The sequence below is a fragment of the Ovis canadensis genome, chromosome 3 (genome assembly GCF_042477335.2).
Source record: "Ovis canadensis isolate MfBH-ARS-UI-01 breed Bighorn chromosome 3, ARS-UI_OviCan_v2, whole genome shotgun sequence".
Lineage (NCBI taxonomy): Eukaryota > Metazoa > Chordata > Mammalia > Artiodactyla > Bovidae > Ovis > Ovis canadensis.
This window is the reverse complement of record NC_091247.1, coordinates 160,324,137-160,341,628: the sequence shown is the minus strand read 5'-3', so window position 1 is coordinate 160,341,628 and position 17,492 is coordinate 160,324,137. Positions and strand designations below refer to the sequence as shown.

General features: G+C 40.8%; 1 protein-coding gene across 2 annotated transcripts in view; it reads left to right on the top strand.

Annotated features, from left to right (window-relative positions):
• Positions 1-2,287: 2,287 nt before the first annotated feature.
• The window catches only part of MSRB3 (methionine sulfoxide reductase B3), a 183,466-nt gene continuing 168,261 nt past the window's right edge, over positions 2,288-17,492 (top strand). Inside the window, exon 1 of one of the 2 annotated variants that reach the window (XM_069584718.1) lies at positions 2,288-2,674. The gene's annotated coding sequence lies outside the window, so the exon portion shown is untranslated. Of the gene's footprint in view, positions 2,675-2,806; positions 3,353-17,492 lie in introns of those variants that run through there. The other variant, XM_069584719.1, reaches the window with a different exon arrangement.

Below are 17,492 nucleotides of genomic sequence, written 5' to 3'. Positions count from 1 at the left end.
GCCCCCACCCCCAGGCTCACAAAGGATGACCTGACAAGCCGGTTAAGTCTCTGGCCTTATTTCCACATGATTTCTTTACCCCTGTCACTTGAGGTAATCTGAGTGTACACCAGTTACTTAAAACCACAAGAACTCAATGGATACAGTTTTTGAAAACCCCATTTTTCTTTTTTTTCCTAATGTAGAGAAAATGGGGCAGATCAAAAGAGTAAAAAGAGTGTATGTAGCCTTTGGAATGAGATTTGAATTCCAATACTACTTTATCCCTTCCTGATAGCATAATTTACTTATCTATGCCTCTCCTTATCTGTAAAATAGGGACAAAAAATAAAAAGCTCAAAGATATTTGGAAGATTTAAACAAAATGCTGTGTGTAAAACAACTAGCAGAGTGACAGGCACTTACTATGTACTTAGGAACTTCTTTCCTTTCCTCTTCAACGTATTTATTCAAGCTTTTAGAACAGCTGCTGATATCACTGTCAAGTCAGCAGTTGACAGAATTAATCAACCCTCCACCTATAGTAACAGGCAGTGTTATACTGCATTCTTTGTAATTTTATGTAATTTTGTGCTTAAGGTCAACTAAAATATTTTAAATATAGACAAAATTATTACAATCCTTTGAAACAAGCTTTTCTCTACACTTAGGAAGCTCCTGTATATCAGTCTACAAAATGTGCTCATTTTACTTTAGTTTTTAAACAAACATTTAAACTATGGGCAAAGAATTATACCACATGTTTTGGTGGGTGTGTGCTAAGACACTTCAGTTGTATCTGACTTTGTGACCCTATGGATTGTAGCTGCCTGGCTCCTCTGCCCATGGGATTTTCCTGGTAAGAATACTGGAGAGGGTTGCTATTCCCTTCTCCAGGCGATATTCCCCATCCAGGGATCAAACCCATGTCTCTTGTGTCTCCTGCACTAACAGGCTGTGGGGGAAATAAAAAGTGAATATGAAACGAAAAGTGCTTATATAATACAAAATATATAAAAAAGAGGAAAGGGAGGGAAACTTAGAGTTTCCTGAATATTCCCTTTCAGATACCCCACTTCTAGGTACTTAAATTGAACAATGCCATGTGTCCTTTAAATCCCTAATATACTGTTCTACAGTTTATTTACTGTTAGTTTACTTAGGTTTTCTGACCTTCATCTCATTATCACTGCTAGCACATTAAGGGTGAAATATGCCCATTTGCCAGGAATAATTCATGGGATGTGGTGCTTCTCAGTACCAGATGATTTAAGGGGAACCACTTGCCAATGGACTGGTTTTTGGCATACAGGGCCTTAATACTATGCCAGAACTGAATTTGTTTTGAAATAAAGTTTCTAATTTTCAAATATAGCATTTTCAAACAAATAGTGTGATGTACAAATTACTGTACTTTAGGTCATGTTAGAATAATCCACCCTCTAAATCTGTTTGACTTTTACCCCTTAAGAATTTTGCATCAGTTAATCATTTCTGTAGCGTATCACAATGGTTATAAATAATTACATAATCCTACATCTTCAGGGCCTGTCCCATTAGTGCCAGTAAAAAAAAAAAAAAAAGTAATTAGACATCATTATGTCCTCTTGAAAAGCTAAGGTCATTTGGCCTTGATTGCTGGCAGAGTTATCGGTGCCAAAGAAAAGTCAAGCCACTGTTGGCTTAGGCCTATGATTAAACATTGGGCTTGACACTTTTGAATAAAGGTAGTACCTTTTGAATAAATTTCAACACTACCCTTCAGATAAGTTGAAAGAAATACAAAACTAGTGTAAAGGGGTTGAAGACCATATATGGTATTCAAATATAAGTTTGGGAAGAGCCTATTTTTGACTCTTGCTAAGCACACACACACTCATACCCACATCCTGGTGTAAAGGTCCCACTCATCTGGGATGCAGAGGGCTGGTTTTGTGTGTTAGATCAATAATGCCTGTTGGTTCTGTGTAGGATGGCTCACCTGAGTGCGTGCATAACTGACAGTGCTGCTCTAGCGTCTCCGCGCCCCCCCGCCCGCCACACACACTCCAGAGAAGCACTGGCCAAATATTTTTATCCCTTTACTCCCAGAGCTCTCAATTGACTGTGGGGCATGGGAAGAGTCTCCTTAAACTCCTTAGACGTCTTCCCGCGGGTCCCTGGCTAGCTGTCCGGTCTCCTCGTGATGGTTCTTCTCTCTTTTAATTCAGGGGTCTTAGGCGGGACCCGTGAAGGGGGGATGCTCCGCTCTGCTCTTGGGCCCCAATACTGGAAAGGGATGCCTTCTGGCAAGAGGGCACCTCCGGTCGCGCTTGGCGGCTGGCGGCCTCGGGGCGGCAGCCCTGGAGGAGGAGGATTCAAAGAAGGGAGGGAGCTGGCGGCTGCCGAGGCCCGGGCAGCGGGCCCCGTCCGCGGCGGGCGAGCTCCGCGGTCCTCCCTCGCTCGTCTCCTTTGCTCATATTTGGACTCGGCTGCCCGTGCCCAGGAATTTCCCGTCATGCCTCCCGCCGCCCCGTCCGTCGCCGGGAGCCGGGGAGGAAGGGAGGGAGGCTCGGACAGCGGCGCCGGCGGCGGCGGCGGCGGCTCCCTGGCACTTCCATGAGCCCGCGGCGGACCCTCCCGCGCTCCTTCTTGCTCTGCCTCTGCCTCAGCCTCTGCCTGGCCGCGGCCGCGGCCCGGAGAGCAGTGCAGTCCGGTGAGTTGGGGCTCGCTCCCCCACCCTTGTCTGCCCTCACGCCCCGACCCCGCCGAGTTGAGATGTGACCCCGACCTCCGCTCCCCTGCGAGCTCCGGCAGCGCCCCCTTCAGCCTCCTGCCGGGAGCCCCCCTCTCCTGAGCCCAAGAGGGGCGCGGGTGGTGAGAGGCGGATAGAAGGAGGTCAGGGCTGGCTTCGCCCCCGCCGACGGGAGGCGTCTGGCAGCGTGGCTGACACCTTATCCCGTCCCGGGAGCGAACCTGAGCCGGAGGGAGGCTCTGGACCGACGTGGGCCCCCGAGGGAGGGGCTTGGCAGGGCGGCTGGGGAAGGGACGCCGCCTCAGGCTCGGGAGGGCGCAGGTCCGCGGCGGGGACCACCTCGGAGCCCCTGCCCCCGCGGAGGTGTGTGTGTGTGGGGGGGGTACTCCTGCGCAGCAGCCGCTGAGATAACGGGCCCGGGCGCGTGGGAACGGCCAACCAGGCCCGTGCCTCCCGCCGCGCGTCCGGGAGGGGCGCCGGGGAGCCGGGCGAGTAGGGGGACAGCGCCAGGAGCGGCGGGCGCGTGGCGACAAGCGGCGCACCCAGAAGCGCACCGCCGCCCTCGCCGCGGGGTCAGGTTCCCGCGGGACCGGCTGGTGTCTAATAGGCCAACACCGAACAAAATCCCGAGTTTTCCAGGTACCAGTTTTTTTTTTTTTTTTTTTGAGCGGAAAAAAGGGCATCGGAGTCTGGTTTGTAAGTTTCACCCTGGGCTGTTTACAACTATAAGATCGAAAGGTGCCATTCCTGCCTTATTTGGTTTAGGACTACAAGCTATCGAGCGAGGTAATTTTGTAACAGGACGATTTTTAAAATAGTTTTCTGTAAATAATGTGGAATAAGATTATTATAAAAAGTAATTATTTGAAAGTACAAATGTAGAGTTTAAGGTAAATGTCAAATTGCAGGAACCGTTATATTTGTGATGAGTATATAGTCATCAAAACTTCTCGATGCCCAATGTTATCTGGAATGGAAGAACTGAAAATATAATTTCTCAGAGTTAAGACTTCTTCGGAAATTTTAGTTTGCTTTTGTTTTTGACACCAATAATCTAAACTGTCAAGGTATGGCTAACACCCAAGATTTATAAATTAGTTGAAAACTGACTCTACTAAGTATAGATTATATTCAACACCCTCTGGTCTATTGCTTCCTATTTCCATTTGCAGTCGTGGTGGCAAAGTAGATTTTGCCTGTAAAATAGTCTTTAGGATTCATGTAATTTATAAAATGGATAGGAGATTTTAAAAATATTTAGTGTGTGCAGATTATTGATGTTAATTTAAATAATATCAATTTCATGTTTGCTTCTGATTAATATTGTTTTTTAAAAAAGACCTATTTTTAATGAATTTACACTTTATTTTTTTATGGATAAAATATTTTTTTAATTTATTTTTTATTTATTATTATTGAATTTACACTTTAAAAGTAACTTTAATAGCACTTCTTGAGGGACACAACAGGTTCTATCTTCACATTTTATCGGCGGTCTTCTAAAATATACTGTGCTGCAGATAAAGGGTAGATTGTACTGCCAGACAGTATATGTTGTTTTTTTTCCCCTCAGTAATGTGTTGACTTAATACTTGTGGTCAACCAGCCCTTGAAGACTGAAATCCGGAGTACTATGGCCCCTTGCCAGCAATTTTGAAAACCAAGTTTATATTTGGACCATTTAAACATTTATTCTTTTAATTTTGGTCCCAACTGACATATAAGTCTAATTTCTGGTGACTTTTATTAGGGCCCTATGTGAATGTCTGGATTTTTTTTGTTTTTAATATGTATTAAAATAAGCAACTCTCTGCCATTTAGAGTTTTGTCACAGTGCCTAAACTGCCTATCTGCCAAGGTTGCAAATATACAACATCAGATAGGTTTTTGAATCAACACACAGTTTTTTGACTTTTAAAGGTGCTTGGTCTAATACCTTAACTGAAATGCTAACCCATTTGGTCAGAAACCGTTTTGCTAAACTTAAGTAATAAGAATATCCAAAAAAATATCCCAACAGTAGTTTTCATAGATTTTTCTAATACAGTATTTCTTTTATAATTAAAAATAAATTTTCAACCATTAGAGAAGCTTTAGGAAATAATCTTTTTTGGTTCTGTCACAATCTGGTTACAGTCCCTTTGGTTTTCATCTCACCTGTATTACTGTAGTTAGGGATTTGTTTGATGAATCTGGTTTCAATGTTTAGCTTCCTTCTCTGTAAAATGATGAATTTGTACATAAGTCTCTATGTCCCTTCCAACTCCAGGATCCTCCAGGATTGTTTTTGTTTATATAAACCTGCAGAGCCACCCACTAGATTGGTCCAGGCTTCTGATTGTCAACTCTGACTTGCTCTACGTGTTTAACTGGTCTCCTTGTAGTCAAATCTATTGGGTGTGGATCCAGCTTTGGGGAGACAGGATCTGTCTCAGGAAAATCTTGATACTTGCCCCATCACACAGATGTATACACCCAAAAAGAGTACCATGATATTAACCTTCTATTACTTTCTTCCCCTTATCTAATAGTAGAAAGTGCTGGTTATGTCATAGGGTCAATAGTTAAAGCAGGCCCTAAGATGTTTTGGTATTCAGTGTTGAAATGAATGACCCAGTGTTTGGGTCTGGGTCAGGGATATCACTGGAGAACACCCAGACCTCTTTGTATGGTTGGGAGAACTGTGGCTAGTCACTCGGGGCACTCCAGATGAAATGCCCTGTGCTCACTTATGACCTTTTTCTAATGCCTCAGAGGAGACTGAATTGGATCTACTCATCTGGTTTATTCAGAATTATATTGGCTTTGGGTAGGAGAGTAATCAGATAACTCTTTACGTTGCCAGTTCTTACAGATTTAGAGAACGATCTTATGGTTGCCGGGGGAAAGATTGAGGGAAGGGACTAGTTAGGGAGTTCGGGAGGGACATGAACATGCTGCTGTATTTTAAATGGGTAATCAACAAGGACCTACCCTGTAGCACAGGTAACTCTGCTCAGCGTTATGTGGTAGCCTGGATGAGAGGGGAGTTTGGGGGAGAATGGATACATGTATTTGTATGACTGAATCCCTTCACTGTTCAACTGAAATGTTCACAATGTTAATGGGCTATACCCCAATACAAGATAAACAGTTGTTTAAAAATTTACTAGTTGTTAGCATCCCTGATTGCTATGCAGATACCTCAAGGCTTTACCTTGAAGATTCTTACATTTTCTCCTTCCTGGAGATGATGGATTTTCCTTTTAAAAATACTCAACACAGTCCTGGATCCCTGTTCACATATTTGTCTCTATAATATACCAAAGTCGTGGTTATGGCTTTTAAAGGAAATACAAATGAGAAGAAAGTATAGAAAAGGTAGCTCAGTAATAAGTCAACCAGTTGACCTTATGAAGGATTTTGGTTGTTGCCTCATTTAAGCTTCTGTTCCAAGTAACAGCACTGAACTTGAACTAGTTTTAGGAACAAGACAGACAGGAATGTGATGGAAGTCAAATGCACGCAGACCTTATTAGGGACTAGGAATGGAAAACCTGGAACTTTCTCTGTCTCTAGTCTTTGCCTTTCTTAGCTTCATTGATCTGTCTGTGTGAGATCTTTCCCCCGCTGTGTTCACAGTCATATGTGGGTGCTCAGTGGTTTCTGGATATGTAGGTGTCCCTCAGTGCCAAGCACAGGGAGACACTAAATCAACGAGCCCTGATTCCAAATTCCTGGAATAACTAGATAGACGTAGTTTGGGTTACATGGTTAATCTAGATTTTCTCTACAGTCCCTTCTAATTGTAGACTTCTTTGTACTATGCAAACATTTACATGGTTTGACTTTGCATTTTTTAACTTTGTATTACAAGGTTACTAGTCCTGAAAATGTATGTATAATTTTTCCTTGATTGCAGTGTGTATGTAGAAGTCTGTCATCTTCAATGGGATCCCAAGATGTTAGTGCTTTTCATTCACACTACTGCAGGAATGCCGATGAGCCAGCCTCTGGGAGTAAACTGAGTGCAACGCCACACTCAGGGATTATAACGCAAGCTTAGGATCCAACAGAGTTGTGAAAATCCTGTTTAGTAACAACCTATCCATCTTGCAGATAATCATCTGCCTATTTTCAGGAATTCATTGAAGTAAAAGCCTGAGCTCAAATAGCTCATACACTCTTAATTCATTAAAACTGGGTAAGTGATCATTAGAAACATTCAAAATAGTAATAGTTTAGGGGCCCAGGGTTCATCAGTTGTTTTCCTATTTCTCACACTTGTAGCATTTTCCACCTCTACCTTTCCTTTAGACCATTTCTGCTGCCTGGAATACCTTTTTCTCAAGATTTGTTGAAGTCCTTACAGCCTCTGTTGTGTGGTATTTTATGAAGCTTTCTTAATCTCTTAGAATTTCCCATTTTTTTAATGCTTCTAAGACATTTTGTACCTTGACTGGAGCACGATTTTACTACCTTTCATTATGAAGTCCACATGTATTGATCTTCTTTGGGGGATTATAAGTTCTATGAGACCAATGAATCGTCTCGAAGAACTCTGGTAGAATGTTAGCATCCATTGTCCCACATGTAATGCTTCTAACTTTTCAAATGTTCTGAAACTTCTGTGGCATCCTACTTGTCACTGCCTTTTTCTTTTGACATTGCAGCTCAGTCATACTGCTTGTCTTTGTCAAGGTTCCTGTCTGTTTCCTAGGTTTTACAGGATTTTCCATGAATATGATAATTTTCTGTGTGAGAATCAATTATTCAGAATGATGAGATGTTTTCCTATAAATTGAGATGGCATGGGGAAGGAGAATATAGCAAACTCATATGGAAGGAAATCAACTTTTGTTGAGTACCCAATATTTCCCAGACCAGATTGACCAGGAGTAGGGCACAACTGGAGCATATATGAGGGGGCATAGAGAGAAAATAAAGCCCAAAGATGGAAAATTAGGTTTGGCCTAGAACACGGAAGGCTTTAATGCTAGTCTGGGAAAGTTAGTAGGCTATGATGTTGAAGTTATTTTTGGTCCTGGAAATGTAGTAATCAGAGTTGAATTATAGGATAGATGATTATCTAATTATCCAGAGGATGAATTAAATTGGGAAGGAAACCACTGGACTAATAAGGGAAAGTTACGAGAGTTTTTGTTAGAGAACGAAGACATAAGCCAGGAGTGGCAATAGGATTGGAGAAGTGTTGCTGAAGTGAATTAGACAGAAACAATTAATTGGATGTGGGGGTAAACAGAGGGGGAAAGAGAGGGATGAATAAAAGATGATGGTAAGATGTGAAGCCTGGGCGATTAGGAGGAGTGAACTTGGGGCAGGTTGGCAGGTGGGGGTAAAAAAATCAGTTGTGTTTTAGATCTCCTGCATTTGAGGCGCTGGTGGACTATTCATGTGGAAGTGTGTGGTAGAATTAGAAATGTGAGACTGTAGCTTGAAGAGACCGGAACTGTAGATAAAACATGTGTGAGTAAGGAAGGTTAAAAATAAAGGGGGGAAGAAACATTTGTTGACTGGAGTAAGAACAAGGGCACAGGAAAAGCATTGTAAAGAAGATACAGTTTGATCTGACTGAATATGCCTGATCAGCATATGGCATTCTGTTTATGCGTGTTCCTTGTTTAGGGTACGTGGCATCTTCTCCCTCCACCAACAGTGCCTGGGAAACATTGAGGAAAGGATACTGTATCTAGGATGACCTTCCTAAACTGCAAAATTGTTGCTGCTACATCTTTGCTTAATTTCCTTCAGTGGCTTATCTTTTTTTAAGCTAAGGAACTAACTCCTTAAAAGTCTTCATCATCACCAAGCCTTGTTCCTCTGGGCTTTGGGCTTCTTCCAAGTTGTTCAGTTGGCCTTGAACACAGGTTCTGCTAAGTCTCCTCCCAGTTCCTCCCTTCACCTTCCCCAAGAATATGAAGTGGATGTGATTCCCACCAGATGGAGGACTCTTTGGTTTGTTGTTGTTGTTCTTTATGGGCAATTAAAAATGATTTGTCATGTTTGTTTATGGCTGTGCTAGGTCTTCGTTGCTATGCACGAGCTTTCCTTAGTTGCAGAGAGTGGGGGCTAGTCTTCATTGCAGTGTGCAGGCTTCTCACTGCGATGGCTTTTCTTATTGTGGAGCATGGGCTCTAGGATGTGTGGGCTTCAATAATTGCTTCATTAGTTGTGGTACATGGACTTAGTTGCCCCACAGCACATGGGGTCTTCCCAGACCCTGAATCAAACCAGTGTCCTTTGCACTAGCAAGGTGATTTCTTAACCACTGGACCACCAGGTAAGTCTCTTTATGGGCATTTTTTATTGCTATGCTCAGATTTTTATTTATACAATAATCATTGACAATTTCCGTGTTGTTGTTCAGTCGCTAAATTATGACTTTACCGCACCATGAACTGCAGCACAACAGGCTTCCCTGTCCTCACTGTCTCCCTGAGTTTGCTCAAACTCTTGTCCATTCAGTGTATGATGCCATCCAACCGTCTCATCCTCTGTCACTCCCTTCTCCTCTTGCCCTCTATCATTCCCACCATCAGGGTCTTTTCCAATGAATCTGCTCTTCTCATCAGGTGGCCCAAGTGTTGGAGCTTCAGCTTCAGCATCAGTCCTTCATTCAGGATTGATTTCCTTTAGGACTGACTAATTGGAGCTCCTTGTTGTCCAAGGGACTCTCAAGAGTCTTCTCCAACACCACAATTCAAAAACATCAGTTCTTCGGTGCTCAACCTTCTTTATGGTCCAACTCTCACATCCATACGTGACTACTGGAGAAACCATAGCTTTGACTATATGGACCTTTGTCAGCCAAGTGATGTCTCTGCTTTTTAATATGCTGTTTAGGTTTGTCATAGCTTTTTCTTCAAGGAACAAGCATCTTTTAATTTTGTGGCTGCAGTCACCATCCACAGTGATTTTGGAGCCCAAGAAAATGAAATCTGACACTGTTTCCACTTTTTCCCCATCTATTTGCCATGAAGTGATGTGACCAGATGCCATGACTTTTGTTTTTTGAATGTTGAATTTTAAACCAGCTTTTTCACTCTCCTCTTTCACTTTCATCAAGAGGCTCTTTAATTCCTCTTCACTATCTGCCATTAAAGTGGTATCATCTGCATATCTGAGGTTGTTGATATTTCTGCTGGCAATCTTAATTCTAGCTTGTGAGTCATCCAGCCCAGCATTTCGAATGATGTACTCTGCATATATGTTACATAAGCAGGGTGACAATATACAGCTTTGACGTACTCTTTTCCCAGTCTCTAGGAAAATAATTTATAATAAATCACATCCCTCCTGCTTTCTTACAGAATACTTTGCTTCTCTAATCTCTTCAAGTGTCACGTACAAGGTTCTGGAACACTTGAGCTGACTACCCTGGCCACTATACCCTGACTCTGATGCTTGGCTGGGGGAGCCTGGAGCAGAGCTATGACCTGGCCTTTGTGTAATCAGATTGCCTAGCTGTGTGCTGATTTGTAAACTGTGAGACACTTTCTTGATACTCGACCTCCTGAAGGAAAGTGGAGGGAACACTGACTGTAGATAGAGAGGTTTGGAGATGACTACAGGCGAAATAGAGAAACAGTGCTGGTACAGGAAGTGTGTTCTCAAGGCCTAGTTCCTGACCAACTGTCTATCCTGATTCTGTTTCTAAAAATAGTACATTGTTCATAATGCTTGTCTAAAGTGACATGTTTATGTCCAAGTATTAAGAGTAATTTCTAACTCATTTAAGAAATGCTAGCAGTGTGGTTTTAGTAGTATTGACTGAGAAAATATATACTAACAAACAGCCACTGTGAAATTTTGAATATTTTAAAATATAGATGCATTATCATATGTTTGGAAAGTACACATATGTGGAAATTATGACTCATAAGTCTGTAGACAACATGATTTCCTGCTTTATGGATACTCTCAGGGAGGCTCCGGTCTCAACTTTCAGCAACTCATTGTCGTCTCACTTCAGAATGTTGGGGAGACTTCTGTTTGAAAATGTGAGCCATAGCTAAACTTTTCAATGAAAGGAAAACTCCTTCTCAACATCTTCTTCCAACTGTAGTTGCCTGCTTTATGCTAGGCAATGTACCTTATGCTAAAGCCGGGCTATTAAATAGTCTCAGGGATTAGTACATGAACACTTTTTAAAAATTAAATTTTCAGGTGTATGAGCATCATTTTTAGGGCTATGATCTTATTATAAAGATGAAATTTGATATATGGCTTGTATGAAGTGCTTTTCTGCAATCTGTCATGGCCGTGGCATGACTGTCTTCTATTACTATAAATTACACAGTGAAATTTTATAGTTTATTGGGTCAGTTATGTTATTTAAAGCAAAAATGAAAATCCAAACAAAACAAAATCAATCCTTCCATACAATGTTGTTAAGGCAACATTGAAAATAAACTCATGCTACATGTTAGAGTCCTTAACAGATATCAGGACAGCCCTTATATAAATCCAAGAACCCTGAATTTTCCATTATTTTTTCGTTTCTTTTGCTTGTCTTGTGTTTGGTTAACAGAGCATCCGAGCTTGGTTGGGGTTGGGAGAGATCTCTAGTGACTATTATGGGTAGGTATTTCTTTTATCTTAGATTAGCAGAGTGAAATAAGGAAAGGTGCACAGTACAAAAGAATTGATGTGGATAAGGGACCACAAGTAAGGCTTTGGAGCTCTGGGCTCACAGTACTGAGCGTGAAAGAGGGCATGCACTGTAGGCCCTGTTCCTGATTTCTTGGTGTCTGAATATGCCTTCTAGTCAGAAGAGGTCGGAAAGATGGGTTGAAGGCAGAGGGTGTTTACCTTTGCGCAGGATCAGTTGAAAAATTGCAGACTCATTGACATATCTGCATTCTTGCGTGTATGTTCATGTCCCAAGGGAGTCAGCATAGTCACTGGATAGCAACTTGAAAGGCTGGGTTTCCTAGTCCTGTTCTTATCTAAGGCATTTTAGCTTCCTATGCCTCAGTTTTCATACCTGTAAAATGAACAAATTTTGGATGGATAATAACCTGATATTGCTTTTGCATTAAGATTCTGTAATCTATGGTTTGTCTAAAAGTCTTCAAGTAGCTTTCATAATTTTTAACGGAAGTGACATGATTAATAAATTACACAAAATTATGTATTGTCTTGTTATACTTGGTTCAAGCTATTTTGTGGAACTAAATATAAAGGTTATTCTGAGACTAAGATCCTATTTGAACCTTGTAGCCTATTGTGCCCAGTAATTTGATCCATAGCAAAATTACATAACCCTTTTAAAGATTTAGTATATATTTAGAGGATAGGTTATAATGTAATAGAAATGTCATATTATTAATAACTGTCCCATCTAAAGTAATGGCATTAAGCATGAGAAATTACATTGGTTTTTGTAAATGTACAGCTAAGAATTGTTTGTTAAGGCTTGAAGATATATCCCAGTTAGGAAGAGTCTTCTTTTATTAGGGTACACTTATGTGGAATTTACCTTTGGCCATCCTAGAAATATATTTAACTGTTTAGTTAGTTTGATCTTATCATTAAAGAAGAAAATCTCTTCCATCGAGCTTTTTTTTTTTTCCCATCGAGCTTTTTAAAGAAAAAGAAACAACTAATTTGAGAGGTTAAAAAAAAAGTATCTTCTCTTGCCTTTAAAATGTGTTACTAAATTTTTGCTCTTTTTATTGTAAAATATTTCACACACACACGAGCGTATAACATCTATACAAGACATAAAGAATAATTTTTAAAAGTTTGGGTACCCCTACTCAGCTTCAGGAATGGAATGTTGAAGTTGCCTGTGTGACCTTCACCAGGCCCATCTTCCCTTTGCCTAGAATTACTCACAATCATGTATTTTGTGGTTATCACTTAACACAAATAATTAATAAACTCTTGATTTCTTTATAGGTTTACTGTAGATATATCCCTGCATTTTTTATTGCTTAGTTTTGCATGTATTGAAACACTACATAAATGGTATTAGTTGATGTATAACCTCCACAATTTGCTTTTCCCTCCATGACATTATATTTGTGTTATCCATATTGGTGTATATAACTCTTTTTTAGAGATTACCTTTTCTTTCATTATCTATATGTTTTTCTTTGTTTCATTTATTTCCACTCCTTGCACTTTTATCCATTAGGGCTCTTGTGTTTTCCTGTGAATCAAATCTTTGTATTTTGTCCCATTGCTTTTATATTTCACCATCCATATATTAAATAATAGTAATGATAATAATAATAGCAAATACATACAAATGTTACTGTGTGCCAGGCACTAGTTTCGCTATATACTATTTACATATATTAACTCATTTAATGCTCATGGTAACTTTATCAAGGAGATAAAATGTTACGATAGTTCATATGTTAAGATTAGAGTCTGAAGCACAGAGACATTAAGTCCTTTGAATTCAGGCAGTCTGGCTCCAGAGTCCATCCTCTTCATCATATACTGTTCTGACTCACTCCTCCTGTAGTCTTTTCTTTTACTTACATTTTTTCTCATTTAACTTTTTAGGGTATTACAACGTAATCGCCATAGTGAGATGTCAGATTGGTTCTCCTGTACAGTACCAGTTGCTTAAAGTCATGCCAATTTAATTTGCTTCATGGTTAGAGCATGACTTTTATTTATTTATTTGTCTGTGCCATTTCTTAGTTGCGGCATGTGGGACTGAGCTCAGGCCCCCTGCATTCAGGGAGTGCAGAGTCTTAGCCACTGGACCACCAGGGAAGTCCCTATACTGTGACTTTATTACACAGGTGTGCTTTTTCCCCTCCAATTTCCTGGGATTTATTATTGCTCTTTTTTCCTAATTAGAAGGAAAAAACTATGCCTTCTTCATATTCTTCGAAAATCTCTCAGTTCTGCACTTTCTGTGTATGGTTTGGAATTGATACCATTGATTCCCTGTGCTAATTTGGGCCAGTTTTTTCGTATTTAGACAATGGCATCTGCTTTTAAAAAATATTAGTGACCTTATATGAATCACTCAAATTTCCTGAGCTTTTGATTTCCCAACTAAACTGTTTTGTTAAGTGTGATTATTTTAGTAATCAGACATATATAATTGCTAATCAGAACTTCCTGTGTCTGTGGTATAACCAGGTGTGAAATAACCAAGAGAGATCATGAGGGAAAATAATTGAAGGGAAATTCTAGATAGTGATTAGAAACTGCTGATTTTTCCCAACCTCTTAAATTATAGACCAAAAAACTTCGGCACAGAGAGATAAAATCCCTTTGTATGATTACTTTTTAGGTATAGCTGTAATTTTTTCCTAAATTAATTACTTTTCTCTTATATTCTGTGATTTTATGACTCCTTTGGATGGTGTGCTTGCTCAGTTGTGTCCAATTCTTTACAACCCCATGGACTGTAGTGCTGCCGGTTCCTCTGTCCATGGAGTTTTCCAGGTAATAATATTGGAGTGAGTTACTATTTCCTCCTCCAGGAGATCTTCCCCACCCAGGTGTTGAACCCGCATCTCTTCCATCTCCTGCATTGTAGGCAGATTCTTTACCCCTCGAACCACCTGGAAGCTCTTGGATAATCTCCTAATATCTCTTATTTGTGTGCATGCTAAGTCGCTTCAGTTGTGTCCGACTCTATGCGACCCTATGGACTGTAGCCCACAAGGCTCTTCTGTCCATGGGATTGTCCAGGCAAGAATACTGGAGTGGGTTGCTGTGCGCTCCTCTAGAGGATCTTCCTAACCCACGGATCAAACTGCATCTCTCACATGCTCAAATTTCTCTCATCTTAAAAGAAAAAAAAGCCTACTCGTCATCCTCTGAGACCAAGTAGTTTTACAAGTTATTTACATGCTTGCTGTCACTGTTTCTCTGCCATCTATCCAAAAATATGATTGAGCACATGTTACATGTCAGGCACTAACTAGCCTAGTATCTGAGGATTTAGGATGAACCAAAGACACTAGGGACTTTCATTTTTAGTTTGGAACCATAATGGCCTGTAACAGAAAGAAGACCATTTTATGGTAGGTACAAGAGAGAGAATGGTTAGAGTTACGGGCAAAGTTCAGCTCAGTTCAATCGCTCAGTTGCATCCGACTCTTTGCTACCCCATGGACTGCAGCACACCAGGCCTCCCTGTCCATCACCAACTCCTGGAGTTTACTCAAACTTATCTCCAATCAGCCGGTATGCCATCTAACCGTTTCATCCTCTGTTGTCCCCTTCTCCTACCACCTTCAATCTTGCCCAGCATCAGAATCTTTTCAAATGAGTCAGTTCTTCACATTAGGTGGCCAAAGTATTGGAGTTTCAGCTTCAGCATCAGTCCTTCCAATGAATATTCAGGACTGATTTCCTTTAGGATGGACTGGTTGGATCTCCTTGCTCTCCAAGGGACAATCAAGAATCTTCTCCAACATCATAGTTCAGAAGCATCGATTCTTCAGTGCTCAGCTTTCTTTATAATCCAGTTCTCACATCCATATGTGACTACTGGAAAAACCAAAGCTTTGACTAGATGGACCTTTGTTGGCAAAGTAATGTCTCTTCTTTTTAATATGATGACTAGGTTGGTCATAACTTTTCTTCCAAGGAGCAAGTGTCTTTTAATTTCATGGCTGCAATCACCATCTGCAGTGATTTTGGAGCCCCCAAAATAAAGTCTGACACTGTTTCCTCTGTTTCCCCATCTATTTGCCATGAAGTGATGGGCCGGATGCCATGACTTAGTTTTCTGAATGTGGAATTTTAAGTCAACTTTTCCACTCTCCTCTTTCACTTTCATCAAGAAGCTCTTTAGTTCTTCTTTGCTTTCTGCCATAAGTGTGGTGTCATTGGCATATCTGAGGTTGTTAATATTTCTCCCGACAATCTTGATTCCAGCTTGTGCTTCATCCAGTCCAGTGTTTCTCATGATGTACTCTGCATATAAGTTAAATAAGCACGGTGACAATATATAGCCTTGACATACTCCTTTTCTGATTTGGAACCAGTTGGTTGTCCAGTTCTAACTGTTGCTTCTTGACCTGCCTATAAATTTCCCAGAAGGCAGGTCATGTGGTCTGGCATTTCCATCTCTTGAAGAATTTTCCAGTTTGTTGTGATCCACACAAAGGCTTTGGCATAGTCAATAAAGCAGAACAGATGTTTTTCTGGAACTCTCTTGCTTTTTTGATGATTGTTGGCAATTTGATCTCTGGTTCCTCTTGCCGTTTCTAAAACCAGCTTGAACATCTGGCAGTTCTTGGTCCACATACTGTTGAAGCCTGGCTTGGAGATTTTTGAGCATTACTTTACTAGCGTGTGAGATGACTGCAATTCTGTGGTAGTTTGAGCATTCTTTGGCATTGCCTTTCTTTGGGATTGGAATGAAAATGGACCTTTTCCAGTCCTGTGGCCACTGCCGAGTTTTCCAAATTTTCTGGCATATTGAGCACAGCACTTTCACAGCATCATCTTTTAGGATTTGAAATAGCTCAACTGGAATTCCATCACCTCCACTAGCTTTGTTCTTAGGGATGCTTCCTAAGGCCCACTTGACTTCACATTCTAGGATATCTGGCTCTAGGTGAGTGATCATGCCATTGTGATTATCCAGGTCATTAAGATCTTTTTTGTATAATGCTTCTGTGTATTCTTGCCACCTCTTCTTAATATCTTCTGCTTCTTTTAGGTCCCTAGCATTTTTGTCCTTTATTGTGCCCATCTTTGTGTGAAATGTTGCCTTGGTATCTCTAACTTTCTTGAAGAGATCTCTAATCTTTCCCATTCTTTTGTTTTCCTCTAGTTCTTTGCATTGATCACTGAGGAAGGCTTTCTTATCTCTTCTTGCTATTCTTTGGAACTCTGCATTTAGATGCTTATATCTTTCCTTTTCTCCTTTGCTTTTCACTTCTCTTCTATTCATAGCTAATTCTAAGGCCTCCTCAGACAACCATTTTGCATTTTTGCCATTTCTTTTTCTTGGGGATGGTCTTGATCACTGTCTCAATGTACAATGTCATGAACCTCCAACAATAGTTCTTCAGGCACTCTGTCAATCAGATCTAATTCCTTGAATTTATTTCTTACTTCTACTGTATAATCATAAGGGATTTGATTTAGGTCATACCTGAATGGTCTAGAGGTTTTCCCTACTTTCTTCAATTTAAGTCTGAATTTGACAATCAGAAGTTCATGATCTGAGCCACAGTTAGCTCCTGGTCTTGTTTTTGCTGACTGTATAGAGCTTCTCCATCTTTGGCTGCAAAGAATATAATCAATCTGATTTTGGTATTGACCATCTGGTGATATCCATGTGTAGAGTCTTCTCTTGTGTTGTTGGAAGAGGGTGTTTGCTATGACCAGTGAATTCTCATGGCAAAACTCTATTGTCCTTTGCCCTGCTTCATTCTGTACTCCAAGGCCAAATTTGCCTGTTACTCCATGTATTTCTTGACTTCCTACTTTTGCATTCCAGTCCCCTATAATGAAAAGGACATCTTTTTTTTTAAGGGCAAAGGGAGGGCCAGATCACGTGGGGCTTTTATACCATTGTGAGGAGCTGAGACACTGTTCTTTGTGATTGAAGCCAATAAGGGCTTTAGGGCAGGCAGTGACCGTATCTAATATATATTCTAAAGCAGTCATTCTGGCTGCTGTGTGGAGAATGGTTTGCAGGGGCCAAGTGTGGAAGCAGGTCCACCAGTAGGGCTAGTTCAGTGGCTCAGAGGGGAGTTGATGATGGTTTGGACCAGGGTGCTGGTGGCAGAAGTGATAGGTTGCTGATGGACTGGCTACAGGGTCTAAGAAAATGAAGAAA